We start from the raw sequence: 21,194 nt of genomic DNA, 5'->3' as shown, positions 1-21,194 counted from the left end.
TTGTCAGCACATTCAACTATGTAAAGAAAAAAGTATTTAATAAGAATATTTCATTCATTCAGATCTAGGATGTGTTATTTTAGTGTTCCCTTTATTTATTTGAGCAGTGTACTATGAAGGTCTGCACTCCAGCATGCCATAACATTCCGCAGCATTCCGCAAGCTTTGCTGAAGTATTTTAAATGAGGACCCACTGCTACCTGCACAATAACTGACCACAATCCACTTAATTAATATTAGGAAGTGTTGAATATTTTTGCCTTGGGGAGAGCACAGCGCATGGAAGAAAACATAGCTTCGAGAAAGAGTGCTGGAGGTGCTGCAGATACATTTAAATAGATGTATATAKTTTCTCCTGTTGGTACAGAAATAAATGAAATAATTGAAAATAATACACCAGAGAGTTTTTTGATGTTGTTGTGGATTGTGTTTTATCACATCACGAGCGCATGGGCCTACTTTCAGGAAGCCCGCAATTGGGCAGCATGCGTGGTAAATATCAAACAGCTGATTGTTGAGTTGGGGCTGTCAATGTGGCTGTCAGTGCACAGCAAACAGCAGCTAAAAGGCCTTTCACAATATTTCTAAATACAATTGCGGAAAAAACAGTTTGGARGAGTCAGTGCCACTGGAAAGTTTAAGGACTATGATTTCCTCCTCATATTGTACAATCTGTCTCCACACTTCCATTGGCCTATGCTATTGGTTGCATTTGAGACCAGGTCATTTGTTTAATTAATCTAATGCTCGAAACTTGGAAACCCATTGTAGAAAATGAGCTCAGAGTTTTCCGCTTGGAAAGTATCAGAATCAACCAATAGGAAGTTCTAAGCAAAAAACATACTCAAATTGTAACTCAGAGGTTCCGACTTTCTGAGTTGTCTTGAACGCACCATCAGTAAACATATGTCAGTGTCAGAATGTGTGGGCAAGTGTACGTCAGATTATTAAAATGATTTTCATGTATTGTAACTTTAAATGTTTCAACTTCCATACTATGCCTGCTTGCGTGCGTGGGTTTGCTTACAGTGATTTCCTCAGTCAGTGTCTGTTAATCATTTGTTAGGGGGAGTATTAAAAGACTATGTCTTTCAGGTACTGTCTCGTTGTCAGAAGGATAGTTTAAGGGTCAGTGTTAGGTTCCCTCTTCCTCTGTATAAGCTGCTGGGAAATAGTCTTTGTGTGGGTAAGTTAAGTCAGTGACCTCATGTCACATRCCTTCTCTGTGTCAATATAGAGAATGCATTAATAATCCGAGCCTTCAAAATTGCATGAGCATTTTAGAGGCTGTATTTGTTTTTAGTTTGATTTCCTATTGGCTAACCTTTGACCATGGCTTTGATTGTGTTTGGCTGGTAACACTGGCACAAGTGGTTTAGTAGAGGGTCTAATTATCTCCATGAATATAGTTCAGATTGTTTGGTCTTTGAATAATCTTGTTTTTGAGAAGTATTTTGTCTGTAAAGCGAGTGAACTTATCAGGAGGAATATCAAGTGTTCATTTGGTTTTATGATATTTGACTACAGCAGAGGTTGTTTACAATCTGTACTATACAGTCCTTGATCAAATTCATAATGTTTGTTAAACACTTTCAAGTACTTGAGATGAGTGTGATTTAGCATGCCCGGTACATTCAAACCAACGGAATAGTCCCACACAATGATCGAGCTAGGCTAAATTAAGCAAAATTATTTGACATTTGATATTACATTAGGTGTGCATGTGAACAGGAACATTTACCAGCAATATCTTTTGGTTTAAAGGAGGGCTATACTCACCGATTRCGCCTGGGTTTTTCTGCTGCTCATGAAGAAAAACGAGACTTGCGTCATGGGGGTGTGTTTTTATAATATTTTACCAGGCAAGTCAGTTAAGAACAAATTCTTATTTTCAATGATGGCCTAGGAACAGTCGGTTAACTGACTTGTTCAGGGGCAGAACAACAGATTTGTACCTTGTTGGCTCGGGGATTTGAACTTGCAACRTTTCGGTTACTAGTCCAACGCTCTAACCACTAGGCTACGCTGCCACCCCTTGGGGGTTSGATGTGGGTGTGTTATGTTTTCTATGTTGTACCCTGGCAGTTATTGTTGTTTGTCCCTCTTGAGTTACGGTAGCAACATTTCTCCCTCAAAATAGTCAGAATTAAGCTAAGATAAATTAAGAAATCTGTCATTAATATTGACTTTTCTGCAGAAGAGGTCTTAGTTGCACAATTTTACATCTAGCTAAGGTGTTTGGTGCAGTATTTCTCAAGTTGAAATATGTGCGTGAAAAGTCAGTGCACTGCAGACAGTATCGAGTCAGCTGCTGCTYCGCTCAGGACTGATTTATGAGAACATGTCTACAACTTCATTAGCAAGCTGTCAAACTATCATAAATAAAGCAAAAGCTACACGCTGTTGATCAGTGCCCAAAAGAAGTTCCATCTCTGTGTTCGTCAATGAAGCTAGCTAGTAGCTAGCAGGTACATTTAGCAGGCAGGCCACGTTAGCTAATCACTTTATCAAGTCACTGGCGACTTGTGTGCCGATTTATTTGTACAACTTTCTCACTATCTATTACCGGAGTATGCATCTGTCTGGCAGTGTTTCACAGTGAGTTATGTTACAAAACAGGTCCAGTTTAATATCTTTCTGAGTTTTCTCTGGTTTTTGTAGAAACACCTGCAACTAGACACAGACATTTATTTAAGCTTTTCCCCCGAATCGAGAACAAAGAAAGTATCGCCAAGAGCAGGTTAGTTGAAAAATCTATGGCAGCGTTTTGTATAAGCTAAACTGTAACGTTGAGTATGGAAACATAGTTATCACATATCTCATGTAACACACTGTAGATAAACGCCAGGATCATGGTTATTTTTTCAGTGACAGAATCACAAAATGATCTATGTAGATGTAWCGGATGGCTAAGCTAGTATCATGTGGTGGTCGCCTTCCCAGGGACCGAAAGTAAGCCATGGATTGTATTGGACAAGAGGTTATGTTTGTGGATTTGTGAGTATGTTGTGTTATTGCAAGTGTCATATTGAATCCTTGAGCTGCTTGGCCATACGTTTAACCTGCCGTTCTGGGTGTAAATTACATTTCCAGCTTCATATCCCACTGCTGAGCTTTCAGACCTCCAACAGGGAGTCACCAAGCTACCATCGAGGAATGGGAGAAGCCCCTTGCCTTGAGCTCTGCAATATTGTAAAAGTGCCTTGGCTACCAACAAAACAGATTGCCTATAAATTATCCTCTTYTTTTATGTTGAATTTTGTGGCTTGGTGGGGTACAGACTCTGTGCCGAATTACTTTTTGGTAACACCTTATTTTAAGGTACACATATTAGCCACTAATCGGGAGTTTATCGGTGTGTGCATATCAGGATTAGCATTGAAAATGTGATCAGCGGTCAGGAAATCAAGTAATAAAGTGGCTGTAGATCTTTTTTTTTTATGAAAAAAATGACAGTTAAAGAGTTATGCATGTGTTTGCTGAGTAGTTAGATGAAATTCACAACGATTGTTTGATGGCCAACTTTCTYTACCGCTAACATTCACTTCCAGTCATTTTCGCTCGCATTGCTAGTCCCATTTTTTGATATTAGAATCATCTTGTCCTAGCCTGTATATTTTCGACCTAGAAGTCGCTACATGACGTTTTGCCATTGCCGCGAGGATGTCACAGCACCAATTTGCCTTGCTGCGGCATAACTGTAGTCCCTGATATAGCGTTTTTACCCGTCTCCTGCCACACACACCCTCTGCGCCGTTCATAGAAATATAATTAATAAAAAGGGCCTGGAAGCTCTCACCCTGGACATTTGATTAGTGAACTCATGGGTACACTCACAATGGCTGCCTAGTATTGTAATGCAATAATTTCCATGGTATTTTGGAATGTTCTATCATGATGCTGTATTGCCATGATGTATTTTTCGTTAAATTGACTTAACAAATCACTGCACAGATTGAAGGGTACACTTCCTGCTTGGGTCTAGGATGAATATAGGAAGGTTAAAGCAAGGAAAGCATTTAATGCGGAAGCGTTAGAAAATAAACAAATTCATGGGACAAGCTCCATTGATAACTACTAGCGTCATTGCTAACTAGCAAAGCTGGTCCCATGAATTGCTAGAGATAGAACCAAGGCCACTGAGGCATGATAAGGGGAAGAGTTTCCCTGCTGAAGCGTGCCGGGAGATTTGGTTTGAGCACATACGGAGCAGGAGTAGACATAGCGGGCGACGTCCTTCGCCAAGGTGGGCGCACCAGTAATTAGCAGCGATGGATTGAATGGTGCGGGTGATACCTGGGTGTCCAGCAGCAAGGGATGTATGCGCCCAGGTCAYCAGRCAATCCCTTACCTCCYTGGGAACTTAGGTGCACTCCMGAGGGCAGGTAGCAGGCGTGGGTTCCCTCTCCAGAGCCTGGTGGATCTCCARGTCTACGTCCCAGAGCACGGGGGCAACACTTTGGGAGGGCAGAATGATGTGCGCACTCAGGACAGGAACCTCTCCCGAATCGTGGAGATGGGACATGGAATCGGCTTTGATGTTCTTTGAACCTGGGSGGTATGACAGGATGAAGTTGAATCTAGTGAAGAAAAGGGCCCATCTTGCTTGGTGTGGGTTSAGCRGCCTCGCTGTCCATATATKCTCCAGGTTCCGATGGTTGGTGAGGATGAGAAATGGGTCCTTGGTGCCCTCCAACCAGTGTCTCCACTCCTCTAGTGCCAACTTCATCGCCAGGAGCTCCCAGTTGCCTACGTCATAGTTTCTCTCTGCAGGATATATTTTTTTAGAGTAGTATGCACATGGATACAATTTTTGTGGGTTACCTTGGTGTTGTGACAGGACAGCCCCCACGTCCACTTCTGAGGCATCCACCTCCACCACAAAGGGCAGCGTAGGATCTGGGTTTGAGCAACGGGTGGAGGTGAAACGCCCACTCAGTAGACGGAAGGCCTCATCGGCTGCAGGACTCCCATCAACTTACGGGGGCCACCKTTGAGGAGAGAGGTGAGGCGATGGAGCTGAAGTTTTTAATGAAMCGGCGGTAGAACCCCAAAAACTGTTGTAATCCCTTTATGATGGTTGGGACTGGCCATGACCTGACTGCCTCGATCCTTCCTCTCATCCATAACCACTCCCTGCTGGCTGATCCGGTATCCTAAGGAGACATCGGCCTGATGGTACTGGCACTTCTCTGCTATGTGTTTTGAATAGGCAGTATTCTGTAATGTATATGCTGGGAGTCAGGAAGCAGGTGCAGAAGGTGAGTTTAATAATAAGAATCATGAAGATAACAAGACAGGAGAAGCATACAGACGTGAACAAAAACAATACTGCCAGATGACAGGCTACAAAGGGCTAAATAAAGGGAGTAATCAGGGTGATGATGAAGTCCAAGTGTGCGTAATMATGGGAAGCAGGTGTGCYTAATGATGGGAAGCAGGTGTGCCTAATGATGATTMCCAGGGCCGATGGTTAGTAGASCGGCAACATCGAGCGCCGGAGCGGGAGTAGGCATGACCGTTCCAAACTTCTTCCATTTAAGAATGATGAAGGCCACTGTCTTCTTGGGGACCTTCAATGCTMCAGAAATGTTTTGGTACCCTTCCCCGGATCTGTGCCTCGATACAATATTGTRTCGGAGCTCTACAGACAATTCCTTTGACCTCATGGCTTGGTTTTTCCTCTGACATGCACTGTCAACTGTGGGACCTTATATAGACAGGTATGTGCCTTTCAAAATCATGCCCAATCATTTTAATTTACCACATGTGTACTCCAATCAAGTTGTAAAAACATCTCAAGGATGATCAATTGAAACAGGATGCACCTGAGCTCAATTTCGAGTCTCATAGCGAAGGGTCTGAATACTTATGTAAATAAGGTATTTCTGTTTTGGATTTTTTTTATAAATGAGCAAAAATGTCTAAACCTGTTTTTGCTTGGTCATTATGGGGTATTGTGTATAGATTATTGAAGAATTGTTTTTATTTAATCAATTTTCGAATAAAGGCTGTAACGTAACAAAATGTGGAAAAAGTCAAGGGGTCTGAATCCTTTCAGAATGCACTGCATATGACATTAAATGCTATGTAAAATAGCTAAAAGACTATTAAGTAACATTAACTGTAAAGCTATCAGTCACTAGTGGAAGCATTTACAACTGCAATTAAGTCACATTATATTTTTGTATGTATTTTACGTCAGACACATTCATGGCCAGTTACCCCCTAGGAAGGGGAGGCGAGTTTCCCCCAACACACTCATCCAAACTATTACTACTTTAATCAAAAATGATCTACATTTTTGTCTCTAAACATGTGAATTATTTATCTTGATGTCAGCAATTGGGTGCAGAGATGTAGCGGAGTCAGGCGCAGGACACAGGTTTGAGCAAAACAACTGAGTTTACMCACAAAAAKAGGCAAGCAATATTCCAATAAGGAAAATACAGACAGAATAACACCTACACGAACCACTAAGACAACAACAATCACAGACAGAACAGAAAGGTATGCCAGAGGGTTAAATAAGGAACATGATATGGGAATTGAAACCAGGTGTGTGTAATACAGACAAAACAAAACGAAAATGAAACATGGATCGGTGGTGATTAGAAAGCCGGTGACGTCGACCGCCGAACGCCACCCGAACAAGGAGAGGGGCCGGCTTCAGCGGAAGTCGTGACACTTGAGACTTTCCTTCTTGTATATTTAAACAATTATAGATCTGACTTAATTGGAATATATTTGCAACATTTTCAAAATGCATATTTTTTTTGATCAACTCACCACAAAATCGTTTAGTTAAAACAACTCCAAAAGTTGTGATGACACGGAGGACATTTTTGTTGAGCAAGAGCAGTGGCACCCAGGGAAAGTTTTGGGGAAATAATTTGGTGACATCTTGTGGTCTTAATGTGAATTACATGAGGGGGGGCTAGTTACCCCTTGGTACCCTATCTAATACATACAATATTTAAAATTGGTGTAGGGAGGCAATACACATTGGACCAGGGGGGAAGCCGATGCAAAGTGTGGGCTTATTGAGGCAAGATATGGGCTGCAATAAGTAGCCTAAATACGCATGTCATTCTTAAAATTTGATGGATGTGAGGAGGAGACCAAATAGTATTTTAACAGTACACAAACCAAAAGTTACATTAGATTGTATTTGACTACTAAAAAAAATAATGTCTATGCAAAAAAATGTCCAATAAAAGCCTATGTTTTTTTCAAATACAATTGACGGGCTGATTCCTAATTAGATACACCATGCATCTAACTCAGAACTCCTGAGCCAGTTAACATGCCTACCTACCATTGGCTATCATTCCCTCTATGTTCAATGTAGATCAGAGTCACTACAGAGTAACTGAATAGTTATTTTCCTATTCTTATCAGTGATTTAAACAGTTATTTAATAAACAATGTGGCTTATACTAAAGGTACGCTCAGCAATCTGGCGAAGATGCAGAAAGTAAACAGCATATTGGGTCAATTTCCTCAACTACTGTAAGAGCGTTGAGCTGTTTTCGTCCTGTGGCTCCCACGCTGTAGGAGAGTGAAGTAAACCCTAGCAGGTACTGTGTGACTGTTTGAGAGCAACCTCGCTCTTCTCAATATCTGCTGGGCTGCTTGTGGCAATGTCATTTCGTGGAATCTACCTGTAAATACACAGTCTTGTCAGGGCAAGGTTGTTGAGGATGGGATGTTATATCCAATTATAATGCTTATTCTTTGAGTATCAGTATAAAGTAAGTTGGATTTAGAGTTGTCGTAAACATTCCAAGCTGTCTAGCAGCATGGGTGTAAAGACAGGTGATGGTGCGCATCAAAAACAAATTACAGGGAAGTGATGGGAAGCAGAATTGGAGGCTTACACCTCTCATGTAGAATTCATGAATGAATTCCACCCCTAGTTTGGCATGAAGGAACTATGAGAAGTGCAATATACTGTCAACCACCAGATGGCAGACTGACTTTACCGCTCTTTCGTCATCCACAGAGTAACCAAGGATAGGATTGTGTGGTTCAGTTGGTTATTTTTAGAACTGTGTTATACAGTCTAGGTCACTCAAACTCATCTCTGGACCTCGAAGCCAGTTCCATTGCMTTTTTCCATTGTTACCCTCTAACCAGGGACTGATTTAAACCCAGCACAAAAAAAACAGAAGGCCCCGGATCTCACAGGGAAAGAGTTATCAAAAATGGCTTCTTGACATTTCCAGGCTAAGGGAAGCACAATATTCTTTCTCCTGCCCATGCTGTGAGCAATTATGTCTGAGCTAGTATCCAGTTGAGTTTCTTTTTGTTCCTGTTGCACATACTATCCATTTTCTTTTTGAAGGAAATTGATTCAATTGTGCATGCTCACAGATCAAGAAAAGTGTTTTATCTTCCCCTGGAAACTTCCTGGTTTGATCGAATAGAAACTTCTTGCACTTATCCACCTCATGATCTGCATTTTATACAGAGTTGGTGTGTTTAGGGTCGTAGAAGCTGATGTTTAATTCATTTAATGTCAGCACAATAGTTTCTCTTTATAGACACAAGCTACTTCCCTAAAATCACTTCCCTTACCACACTGGTTTGCTCCTTTGAACAGTATGAATAATGCCACATTTGACTTCAGTGTCATTTCAGTGTATTAGAAGTAAAACATGGAAATGCGAGAGCAAACCGAAGATCCTGAACCGAACAACATCGAAAATACTGAACCAGACCACAAGAAGTCAACAGAAAAGGTTAGTTGGTAATTTCTGGATATTTTCAAAGGAGTCATACTGTATCTTTGTTTATGGCTTAGCACATGGTCGCTTATCACCATGTGGTGCAATCATTGTTTTTCAATCATTCATTTGTGAGGTTATGGGTGTTCCTCACACCAATGTGGGTCATGGTTGTACAGTGTCTTCAGAAAGTATTCACACCCCTTGACTTTTTCRACATTTTGTTGTGTTACAGCCTGAATTTTATGTGTGGGGTATAGAGATGAGGTAGTCATTAAAAATCATGTTAAACACTATTATTGCACATCAAGTGAGCCCATGCAACTTATTATGTGACATTTTTTGGTTTGCAATAACAAAGGGGTTGAATACTTATTGACTCAAGACATTTCAGCTTTTCATTTTCTATTATTTTGTAAAATTGTCAAAAAACAGAATTCCACTTTGACATTATGGGGTATTTATTGTGTGTAGGCCAGTGACAAAAAAATCAAAATGTAATCAATTTTAAATTCAGGCTGTAACACAACAAAATGTGGAAAAAGTCAAGGGGTGTGACTACTTTCTGAAGGCACTATATGTTTACACGTAATCTCAATGACCTATGTCACGTTACAGTACACTTTGGATAACAAGGTTCATTCTGATTCTTCTCCACCATGACCCACTTATATGGGCTAATCAGATATTGGATGTGATGTGGTGTGGATTATCCACTGTTCAGAGTGTTTCTAATTGCTGGTTATATAACCACGTGTTCTAAGAAGCTATATTACCATGTGTGATCCGGATGGACCCAGACAGACCCAGATTCCTCAATGTACAACGTGCTCTATGCACACTCACTGGACTGTACCCACACACTCACACATACTACACTGACACTCCAACACACACACACACAATTGCCTAGTCACTTATACCCTTACCCACAGTGCCTTCATAAAGAATTTACATACCCTTTGACTTAATACACATTTTGTTGTTACAGCCTGAATTCAAAATGGATTAAATCGATTGTTTATCTCACCCATCTACACACATTACCCCATATTGACAAAGTGAAAACAAGTATTTAGAAATGTTAGCAAATGTATTGAAAATTAAATACAGAAATATCTAATTTACATAAGTATTTACACCCCTGATTCAATACTTTGTAGAAGGACCTTTAGCAGCGATTACAGCTGCGAGTCTTTCTGGGTAAGTCTGTAAGAGCTTTCAACACATGAATTTTGCAACGTTCTTCTCAAAATTGTTCAAGCTCTGTCAAATTAGTTGTTGATCATTGCTAGACAACCATCTTTAGGTCTTGCCATAGTTTTTCAAGTAGATTCATGTCAAAATTGTAACTCGGKCACTCAGAAACATTCATTGGTAAGCAACTCCAGTGTAGATTTGGCCTTGTGTTTTAGGTTATTGTCCTGCTGAAAGGTGAATTAATTTCCCAGTGTCTGGTGGAAAGCAGAATGAACCAGGTTTTCCTCTAGGATTTTGCCTGTGCTTAACTCCATTACATTTTTATCCTGAAAAACTCCCCAGTCCTTGCATATTACAAGCATACCCATAACATGATTCAGCCACCACTATGCTTGAKAATATGGAGAGTGGTACTTAGTAATATGTTTGGGGCAAATCCAATACAACACTTTGTATTCAGGACAYAAAGTTKATTGCTTTGCCATATTTTTTGCAGTATTACTTTAGTGCCTTGTTGCAAACAAGTTGCGTGTTTTGTTGCGTGTTTTGTAATATTTGTATTCTGTACAGGCTTCCTTCTTTTCACTCTGCCAATTAGMTTAGTTTTGTGGAGTAATCCATCCTCAGTTTTCTCTTATCACAGCCATRAAACTGTTTTAAAGTCCCAATTGGCCTCATGGTGAAATCCCTGAGCGGTTTRCTTKCTCTCTGGCAACTGAGTTAGGAKGGACGCCTGTATCTTTTTAGTGACTGGGCATATTGATACACCATCCAAATTGTAATTAATAACTTCATCATGCTCAAAGGGATATTCCCTATTATTGCACACAGAGTGAGTCCATGCAACTTATTATTTCATTTAAGTACATTTTTACTCCTGAATGTATTTAGGCTTGCCATAAGAAAGGGGTTGAATACTTATTGACTCAAGATATTTCAGCTTTTCATTTGTAATTAATTTGTACAAATTTCAAAAAAACGAATTCCATTTTGACGTTATGGGTTACTGTTATTTTGTGTAGGCCAGTGACCAAAAAAATCTAAATTGAATCCATTTTAAAATAAGGCTGTAGTACATAAAAATGTGGAAAATGTCAAGGGGTGTGAATACTTTATGAAGGCATATTACCTCAAATACCTCAATTACCTCGTGCCCCTTTACATTGACTCGGTACCTGTGCTCCATGTACAGTGCCTTGCAAAAGTATTCACCCCCCTTGGCATTTTTCCTATTTTGTTGCATTACAACCTGTAATTTAAATTGATTTTTTATTTGGATTTCATGTAATGGACATACATAATATAGTCAAAATTGGTGAAGTAAAAAATAAATAAAAATTGTTTCAAAAAATTCAAAAAAACAAAAACGGAAAAGTGGTGCGTGCATATGTATTCACCCCCTTTGCTGTGAAGCTCCTAAATAAGATCTGGTGCAACCAATTCCCTTCAGAAGTCACATAATTAGTTAGATTGCACACAGGTGGACTTTATTTAAGTGTCACATGATCTGTCACATGATCTCAGTATATATACACCTGTTCTGAAAGACCCCAGAGTCTGCAACACCACTAAGCAAGGGGCACCATGAAGACCAAGGAGCTCTCCAAACAGGTCAGGGACAAAGTTGTGGAGAAGTACAGATCAGGGTTTGGTTATAAAATAATATCTGGAACTTTGAACATCCCACGGAGCACTATTAAATCCATTATAGAAAAATGGAAAGAATTTGGCACCACAACAAACCTGCCAAGAGAGGGCCGCCTACCCAAAACTCACGGACCAGGCAAGGAGGGCATTAATCAGAGGCAACAAAGAGACCAAAGATAACCCTGAAGGAGCTGCAAAGCTCCACAGCGGAGATTGGAGTATCTGTCCATACGACCARTTTAAGTCGTACACTCCCCAGAGCTGGGCTTTACGGGAGAGTGGCCAGAAAAAAGCCATCTGTTAAAAATGTTGTATCAAGACTACCTAAARGTGCCWAATTTGTTTATTAATAACTTTTCATGTTCAAAATAGTGCCCTCTCCTCAAACAATAGCATGGTATTCTTTCACTGTAATAGCTACTGAAAATTGYACAGTGCAGTTAGATTGACAAYAATTTAAGCTTTCTGCCAATATCAGATGTCCTGGGAAATACTCACAACCTCATGCTAATCGCATTAGCTCAACTACATTAGCTCAACCATCCAGTGGAAGGGACACCGATCCCGAAGAAGTTATTAAAGAAAAAAATAAGCAAACATGTTTGGTGTTTGCCAAAAGAAATGTGGGAGACTCCCCAAATAAATGGAAGAAGGTACTCTGGTTAGATGAGACTAAAATTGAGCTTTTTGGCCATCAAGGAAAACGCTAAATACATGGCGCTAAATACAGGGAAATGATTGAGGGAAACCTGTTTGTCTTTCAGAGATTTGAGGCTGGGATGGAGGTTCACCTTCCAGCAGGACAATGACCCTAAGCATATTGATAAAGCAACACTTGAGTGGTTTAAGGGGAAACATTTAAATGTCTTGGAATGGTTTAGTCAAAGCCCAGACCAGACCTCAATCCAATTGAGAATCTGTGGTATGACTTAAAGATTGCTGTACACCAGTGGAACCTATTCAACTTGAAGGAGCTGGAGCAGTTTTACCTTGAAGAGTGGGGAAAAATACCTGTGGCTAGATGTGCCAAGCTTATAGAGACATACCCCAAGAGACTTGCAACTGTAATTGCTGCAAAATGTGGCTCTACAAAGTATTGACTTTGGGGGGGGGGTGAATAGTTATGCACGCTCAAGTTTTCTGTTTTTTAAAAATGTATTTTCTTATTTCACAATTTTGTAATATTTTGTATCTTCAAAGTGGTAGGCATGTTGTGTAAATCAAATGATACAAACCCCCCAAAAATCTATTTTAATCTATTTTAAAATAGGAAAAATGCCAAGGTGGGTGAATACTTTCGCAAGCCACTGTATATAGCCTCGTTATTGTTTCTGCTTTCCATTGTTGGGAAAGGCCTTGTAAGTAAGCATTTCACGGTAAAGTCTACACCTGTTGTATTCGGCGCATGTGACAAATATAATTGTATTTGATTTGGAAGTGCTGATTCCACCAGAGGAATCATGTTTCTTAGAAGCCTTAGAGCATTTCAAGCACTTAGCATGAGTCTGCGCCCTGCTGCTCACCATCTTTGCCAATTGTGAGTGTCATCTTTATCCACCATTCAGTGGATATAAAGTTAATATACCCTAATAATAAATAGAATATCAGAGGATAAATAATTATATCACGTGATAGTCTTCCGTGGGCAAGTTAATCACACAGCTGACCAAATTACAAAAATGTAACTTCTGGGTTAATAGAGATTAATCACCTGGTAACAATTTGTTCATTTACATTTTAGCAAATGTCTATTTTCTTGTCTGATACTCAATCCCATTCAAAAAGAATGGAAATCATTGAAGTTTCACCCATTCTGGCCTTCTTCAGAATGCTTGCAACTTTTGCTTTGTGAACTAAGGTAACCCTAACCCTAACCCTACACTTCTTTAAGTAACTTTTTATTTGTCCAACACTTTAGTATCAATGAGTGTAACACTGTGTCAGGCTAATACAACACCACTGTTTTTTATGGTAATTTACACAATGGACTATTTCTGTAACCCACTGTGATATGGGTATACATGTTCAAAGTGCCATTTAAAACAGTACAGTTAATTTGACCATAAGCATATTATTTTTTCAAATCTACAGCATTTCAGTCTGGTCACTGGTCACTGGTCACTATTCCATTTTATTTTTGGGGGTCATTTTCAATTATAATAAACAACCCCTCCACCCTTCCCTAGTGGTCCCCTGCAGTCTACAAAATCACACCAGAGGTATGTATGCCTTCCCTTTGACACCAGCGGTATGACACTCATTTGATTTAGCTGGTGATTAGTGGACTGGTCAATCAGGTCACTTTAGGTGTTATTTTGTTTCGGTATATTTGGTATTGCCATGTTATTTTACCGTGACTATGTTGGTCTATTATTTATAAAATCCATGCAAATATTTATCTGTCAGGTGAATTTAGCAGAGCAGGTATAAAAAAAATTGTTGTTCAAAACATGTGGAATGGTTTGATCCATTTCCCACCTTGAACCTCTTGCGTAGCCCATTTCACGTTCTCTTCCTTCACACATGTTGGAGAAAGGTAGGCTTGTCTATATCTGCTCTGTTTATCCTGTGATAACATTTTGTAAATATCACTCTATTCCCACTAAATATAGATACAATATCGTCAACTTTATTTATGTTGGAATTCAGTTTTTGAATGTTATTTTGTACACAAGCTTAATAGAATGTTCCCTATAATCTTGAGCACGAGCTGCTATAGCTAGCRAACGTTAGCTCTCTGTTGTTTTTAGCAATTTGCTAGCAATGCAGCTTAGCTACCTAGCACTTTAGCTACCGGTATGCTGTTTTTTTCCTTTTGTAAAACGAGTATTCATTGTGTTTTCACTGGTCATGCACTGAGGGTTATTGCTTTATCCAACAGGCATGGATGCAGTTAATAAATTGAGCTGAAGGATGTTGTTTTCCTTTTCAATAGCTACGTGCAGACAGACAAATAATATAGCTAGCTAACATTAACCCCATTCCGTACAAATTTGCGTAAGCGCGACATTCAAACGAGGCTACAAAGAAAACTAATGGGACTGTTGACTTCCAAATCCGGGGTGTGAACTAGGTTTCTATTCAAGCGTTGATCGACATGGTAATGGCTCTATAGTATTGGAGAAAAGTTGAAAAAACTGACCCTCCGTTACATCTTGACGTGTCATGTCGTAACGTACAGCACGCATAAAGCAACTATTTCTGTCTTACAATCTCTCTCCACCAGGTGTAGCACTTCTCTCATCGTTTAAAAACAAGAAATGGACAGTGACGGGGGTAAGGAGGGGATACCTAGTKATTTTTTCCGTCATCATTGCATGCGATCATCATTCTCAAAGCCGCTGTTTACTTCTAAGATCACTTTAGCACTGCCCTAAAAACCCGATTCAAATTCGACACAAACCTTCAAATAGGTATGTAATGACACATTATATAAACTCGTTATATTGTTTTATTTACATTTTAGAGGTGATAAGTTGGACAGATCGAGTGAAAAAAGCAATTTTCCCACACMACATCTGTCCTTCTCACTATCACGCATTAGTTTCGCTWCCCCACCCGCCATTTTTAAAAAGACCCGAAGGAGCTCATTGCCTTCTTGAATTATGCAGAAACGGGCAGCGTGAAGGTCTCGGCATGAATTCTGTTGGAAAGGGGAGAAATMGTGCTTTACAATGGTATTGCAATTACAGTTGATCTGGAAGTATTACATTTTTTGGGCGCTAAAATAAGGTCAATTGTAAGGACCAAGGKGATGTACGAGTTTACGTGAGTTTACGTTACTCAGCTCCACCCAGACAGCTGTGTTGGTGTCATCCTTATCTACTAGCTATAACACAGAATAAAACCTTTTACACATGCTTCAATTATACATGTCCCGCCTCTTTATCGCAGGTTATTATTGTACAAATTACCGGGATGTTATAATTGACAGTCAATCGTTTCCTCCAATGCGTAGGCCGACAACTGCCTTTACAGCAACAAAAAAAATCAAGATCACGTTATAATCGTAATATAATACTAGGCGCAAATGAATTAACAGTTTCAATAATGCTCTGTAATGATGGGCAACCCCAAAATTTGAAGTGCTGCAAATTGTTTTAATTTAAAAATGTAACTCATAGTCAATGGAGAATGTAATTGGCTAAGTGTGCAGTACCTTGCAGTAATGAACGTATTTAAACTTCTCCCCCCTCAGCAAGCAGGATTTATTTTTTGATGCAACAGTCACATTAGAAACATCTATTCCCATGTTGCAGTGAAGCAATTACTCGTTGCTTAATTATATTGCAACCACAAGTAACATTTTGACAATAAATTGGTTAACTTTAATGAGAAAAACATTAACAGATTCTGAACCTTCTATTGGAATGTAATTGAATTCCATACACATCTAGAAATACATTAACAGATTCTGAACCTTCTATTGGAATGTAATTGAATTCCATACACATCTAGAAATTCTCTGTCCAATTGAAATATTAGCCCAAGTGCACTTGTTACCACTCTCCTTCCTCACAGTGGCTCTTTGTACTACACTGTGCCTTGGTCTTGTTGAGTCACCCACAGTAGAGGCTGGTTGCCTTGGTGAATGATACAATGCATTTTAACCTCGGATCTAAATCCATTCATCCTCATGAAATGCAGACATATTTCTGTTCACACAGTAGAGTATTGTTCTTAGAGATGAAGAAGGTGTGGGGAATTCATTTGAGTTCAGTCAAAAACAGAGGCGCAACGATTTGATTTTCTGCAAACATTTCTCAGGGGTTTCACTTGCTGATCGGATGACTGTGAGGAACTTTTTCATTTGTATTATTCGAAGATAAATATTTAACCACCAATCTATTGTACCTGTGCAATAATCAAAAGAGTGACTCATCCACTGTTAGGATTATTTTGCAGTTTTGTAATCTCTATAGGGATTTCAAACATTATTTAAAAAATTTGACTAGGCAAGTCAGTTAAGAACAAATTCTTATTTTCAATGAGGGCCTACCTGGGAACAGTGGGTTAACTGCCTTGTTTAGGGGRAGAARAACAGATTTTTACCTTGTCGGCTCGGGGATTCGATCCAGCAACCTTTCGGTTACTGGCCTAACACTCTAACCACTAGGCTACCTGCCACCCCTAACATGGCTGTAATGAGTGGGTTACTCAGAATGATTAAGCAGTCAAAAGGTTGTGATGTAGCCTAATGATACACTGATTAAATTGAGAACAATATAATGAAGAGCTTTAGGCTAACTGTGCTATATTTAGCTATAACTGGATACGTTTGTAAAGCTGCAAGGTTTAATCATCCCTATGGGGAGGTACACTGTATCCTGTCACAGTAATACAATATTGCAATATTTTATTCTCATACACATACAGCTGATCTGTCTACTCAACATGCCCTAACCCTTGTCACATTGCACATGTTGGCATTGAATTGACCTGATGGTTGTTTTTGAAGCAGTAACATTCTCTCTAGGACATACGGGGAGGCCCAGATACATCAATGGATTGTCCTTGTAAGAATATGCCTGGGTCTCACTCTGACCTTGATTGGATTGTATATGAAATGCAACTGTACAATGACATGACCTCTGAAATGGCTTTAATGTGGTATGTGTTTTTTTAGCCACAGCGCATCACTGCCTGTCTGGTGAATGCAGCGTTCTTTGGTGCCCTTGGGTCATCTTATCTCTATGGCTACAACCTGTCTGTCGTCAACGCTCCTGCACTGGTGAGTCTATTTATTGTGTCACTTTGGACGTACTCTTGTAGCATTTGGTGTCACCTAACATTGATTTCCCCTTGTGACACCTTGTTATCACTCTTCAAAAAAAGTCTAATAGACCAGCTGTACTTTAATGGCTCAACCTTTTTTGTGTTTTTTTTCTCCCCAATTTCATGGTATCCAATTGTTAGTTACTGTCTTGTCTCATCGCTACAACTCCTGTACGGGCTCGGGAGAGACAAAGGTCGAGAGCCATGCATCCTCTGAAACACAACCCAACCAAGCCGCACTGCTTCTTAACACAGCGTGCATCCAACCCGGAAGCCAGCCGCACCAATGTGTCGGAGGAAACACCGTACACCTAGCGACCTGGTCAGCGTGCACTGCGCCCGGCCTGCCACAGGAGTCGCTAGTGCGCGATGAGACAATGATATCCCTACCGGCCAAACCCTCCCTAACGACGCTAGGCCAATTGTGCGTCGCCTCATGGACCTACCGGTCGCGGCCGGCTGCGACAGAGCCTGGGCTCGAACCCAGAGTCTCTGGTGACACAGCTAGCACTGCGCCACCCGGGAGGCCTTGGTTCAACTTTTAACGGGTTACTTTAGATACAGTTGTAAAAGGTTCATATTCTAAACTGCAATCCTATGGGATTCCCATCATTTGGGGAACAGACCAGGGCCTCGTTTCCTAGAGCCTTTGTAGCGTTAAGAGCATCGTTAGAACCATATTATGATGTACAGTGTATCTTTCGCAGCCAATGTGTTTCTCAGAGCCTTTGTTAGTAAAGTGGCTCTAAAAAACTTTCGCTCATCTATAAGTGATCCAGACCACTCGTAGAGCAGCCAAAGTGCGTTGTTCGGCTTCTTTTCTGCCTTACCTCAGAAGATATAATTCTAAAACAATGAATGTGTTTTGTGTGAATGGGCATGATCATACATGTTTAATTTGGGTAATTTATAGGATCTATGTAATGTAATATTTCATGAAAAGATTAACAACGTGCTTGACTCCACTTTATATAAACTTAGATCGGGTGCTGAATCCAAAGAACAAAAATATTCAAAATGTTAACACAGGCACACAAATTCTAAAAACCTGTTTTTGCTTTGTCATTATGGGGTGTTATGTGTAGATTGAGCAGGGGAAAAAACGATTTAATACATTTGTGAATAAGGCTGTAACGTAACAAAGTGTGGAAAAAGTCAAGGGGTCTGAATACTTTCGGAATGCTGTGTATTTCAAATTATCCATCCGCGCAGTCAGTTGGTGTATATAATGCGCATATTCGCACCAAACTGAGCCCATTGCAGACTCACAATGATGGGGCTATTCTTAAAAAATACAGGCTCCCACYAGAGGAGATACTTAGACTGAAAAAKCAAAATGTGTGAGGTAGAGGGTTAGGTACTGTATAAAAGGACACTATCGGAGACGACAGATCTATTGAGGTGCAGTGTGCTAAAAGCACTGTAGAGGCAAGAAGACGTCCGGGGTTCAAATCTTGAAATCATTGAACATTACATGACGAAAAGGTAGATTATGGTGTTATTTTTTTAATTTTAATTCATAAAAACAATTCTGTGAAATGTATAGGTCTATCCTACGTTTCATGTGGGCTATTAGTTGTGTTTTCATATGATGCAAGCTGCATCGATTTCAGCACTAGTGAGCTGGACAGCTCCCCCAACGATTTCAGCGCTAGTGAGCTGGACAGCTCCTCCAACGGAATCATGTGAAAAACCGAACACGGCCCCAACAATGCTTTTAGCTGTGGCACTTACAGGTTCACTCTGTACTTGTTTGGGAAACACTATTTAAAAAGTTGGCTCGTAAATAACGAAGTATCTTGTACAATCATCGTAATGRTTAAGTTKCATCGCAGCAAGGAAACAAGGCCCAGATTAGATTGCCCATCCATGCTCGACAAAAGTAAATGGAAAAGCTCAGTAATCATCATAGTTTTTTGTTTGTTTATTGGGTCTGCCACAACCCTCCAAACACACGCGCACACACACACCATTTTTGTTTCTTTACTCACAAAAAATGGCAAGGACATCATCTTATCATCTGATCCTACCTACCCAGCTAATTAACCCATATGCCATAGGTTTACCGGTATCCAGCTTTGTACCCACATACATATGATGGGCTWCTTAACCCATCAGAGTCTAAGCCCTGTCTATGCCGGGGGTTGGGTGGGTGTTCTACTAAGCTACAGGATATGGAATTGTTTTAAGGTCATACCAAGGACCTTTTAGCTAAATTATTTTGAATTTTTAAAAAGTATCCCAAAATATATTTAAAAAGATGTTTTGATGGAAAAAAAAACCCGTATTGAATAACAGTCTCAAAAAAATATCAAGGGTCTCCTATATCTGAGATCAGAAAACATACATTTGTTTTTCTGACATGTATTTAACCCCATATTTTTGGCATTAAACAGTTCCATACTGTATATACAGTTCTTCCATTKATTTTTTTCAACTTGTACCGGGGGACKTTCAGACGATTCTTGTAAGGCCTGTGGGCGTCCTAGAGCAGAACTACCAACATGTACATGTTCGTGAGAATCGCACCTTTGCACAGASGGTCATATTAGTGTGTGGCCCAAACGGTTCGGACYCAACAGACAGAAGTTGGCAGATCGGCTGTACCGACTTCAGACGGTGTTCTTCTGCTATTTATTCTGTTACCAATAATATTTYCATGCTAARAGTTTCCTCTGATTACAATTATTATGTATAYCTAAATGGAATCTATTAGCTTCCAAAATGTAAGGAGATATACAGTGTGCATTGAGGGAATTTTGGAAAAATATCTTGGTTCCTTTCTCAACATAGCAATGTGTATTCAAAGAGGACTRGGACCACAAAATAGATGAGTTGAACTGGCAAAAGTCAGGAAAAAAGTCATAATTCAAAGGCAAGGGCAGTGAATACATGGACTGGTCTAATAGACTAGACGTAACATAGTAAACTTAAATCCGGGACACTCAAATTAGTATGATATGTTACGTTTTGGTATGGTTACATAAGACAGATGGTTACTTAAAACRTCTTAAATGTAATGGCAAAATGTAGATTTGTGTCAGATGTGGTCATGGGAAATGTACAAGTTTCCCTAAACCTCTCCAAAGTGGTGTATGTCTGTAAATGTGATAATTCCAGTGCTATTACATATTTGCAATCCATAAATGCTATTTGTTCAGTATAAAAACACAATTTCAACCATATCAACCTCACTCAAACATTGTGGTGGTGTTATGGGGTATCCAGGGTACGTTCAAGTGTCTTTTCAACCTCTCCAAAGTGTCTGAATGTGGTAATTGCACWGTTTTTGCACACTGGATGTGCCTAAAAGTTATTGTTCACTATAAAAACAAAATTTCTACAAAAACAACCTTTCGCAAACATTGTGGTGGTGTCGGGACTTACAAAGGATATGGATAAGTACAGTGCGTAAGCAGGCAACATCATATTTTTGATATACGCAAAGATATTTTCACTCGGTGGACATTCGATGTTGCCATTAGGTCATACATCATCAGATAACATTGACCAAATCGAAGCTTACCTTGTAAGATATTTGGTGAAAATGTTGTGTAAAATAAACATTCTGACTCGGGGCTGGTGATCAATAATGGTAGGTCACAGGCAGACAAATAAGATATCCTCATGATCTGTGGAGTCCCGGATTTCAGTGTGTATCAACGTGGAGTCCCGGCTTTCGGTGTCTATCAACGTATTACGTGTTTTTATTTAGTTTGTTTCACTACGCTAACCGGAATGTAGGTAGCAGCCATCTTGAAATGAAGTCATCGGCTCGACCTTCCCTTATAAATTTGTATGGCCATATATGATAGTAAGTCATACCGAAGATTTGAAGGCACC

General features: G+C 39.8%; 1 long non-coding RNA gene across 1 annotated transcript; it reads left to right on the top strand.

Moving 5' to 3' along the window:
- Positions 1 to 1,061: 1,061 nt before the first annotated feature.
- LOC111962537 (uncharacterized) lies at positions 1,062 to 17,326 on the top strand. Its single transcript, XR_002877117.2, has 3 exons — positions 1,062 to 1,186; positions 8,633 to 8,744; positions 17,203 to 17,326. It is a non-coding gene; the product is annotated as an uncharacterized lncRNA (long non-coding RNA).
- The last annotated feature ends 3,868 nt before the right edge of the window (positions 17,327 to 21,194 follow it).

The sequence above is a fragment of the Salvelinus sp. IW2-2015 genome, linkage group LG1 (assembly GCF_002910315.2).
Source record: "Salvelinus sp. IW2-2015 linkage group LG1, ASM291031v2, whole genome shotgun sequence".
NCBI classification, from domain to species: Eukaryota; Metazoa; Chordata; class Actinopteri; order Salmoniformes; family Salmonidae; genus Salvelinus; species Salvelinus sp. IW2-2015.
The sequence above is the reverse complement of the archived record's forward strand: the minus strand, read 5'-3'. Positions and strand labels throughout refer to the sequence as shown.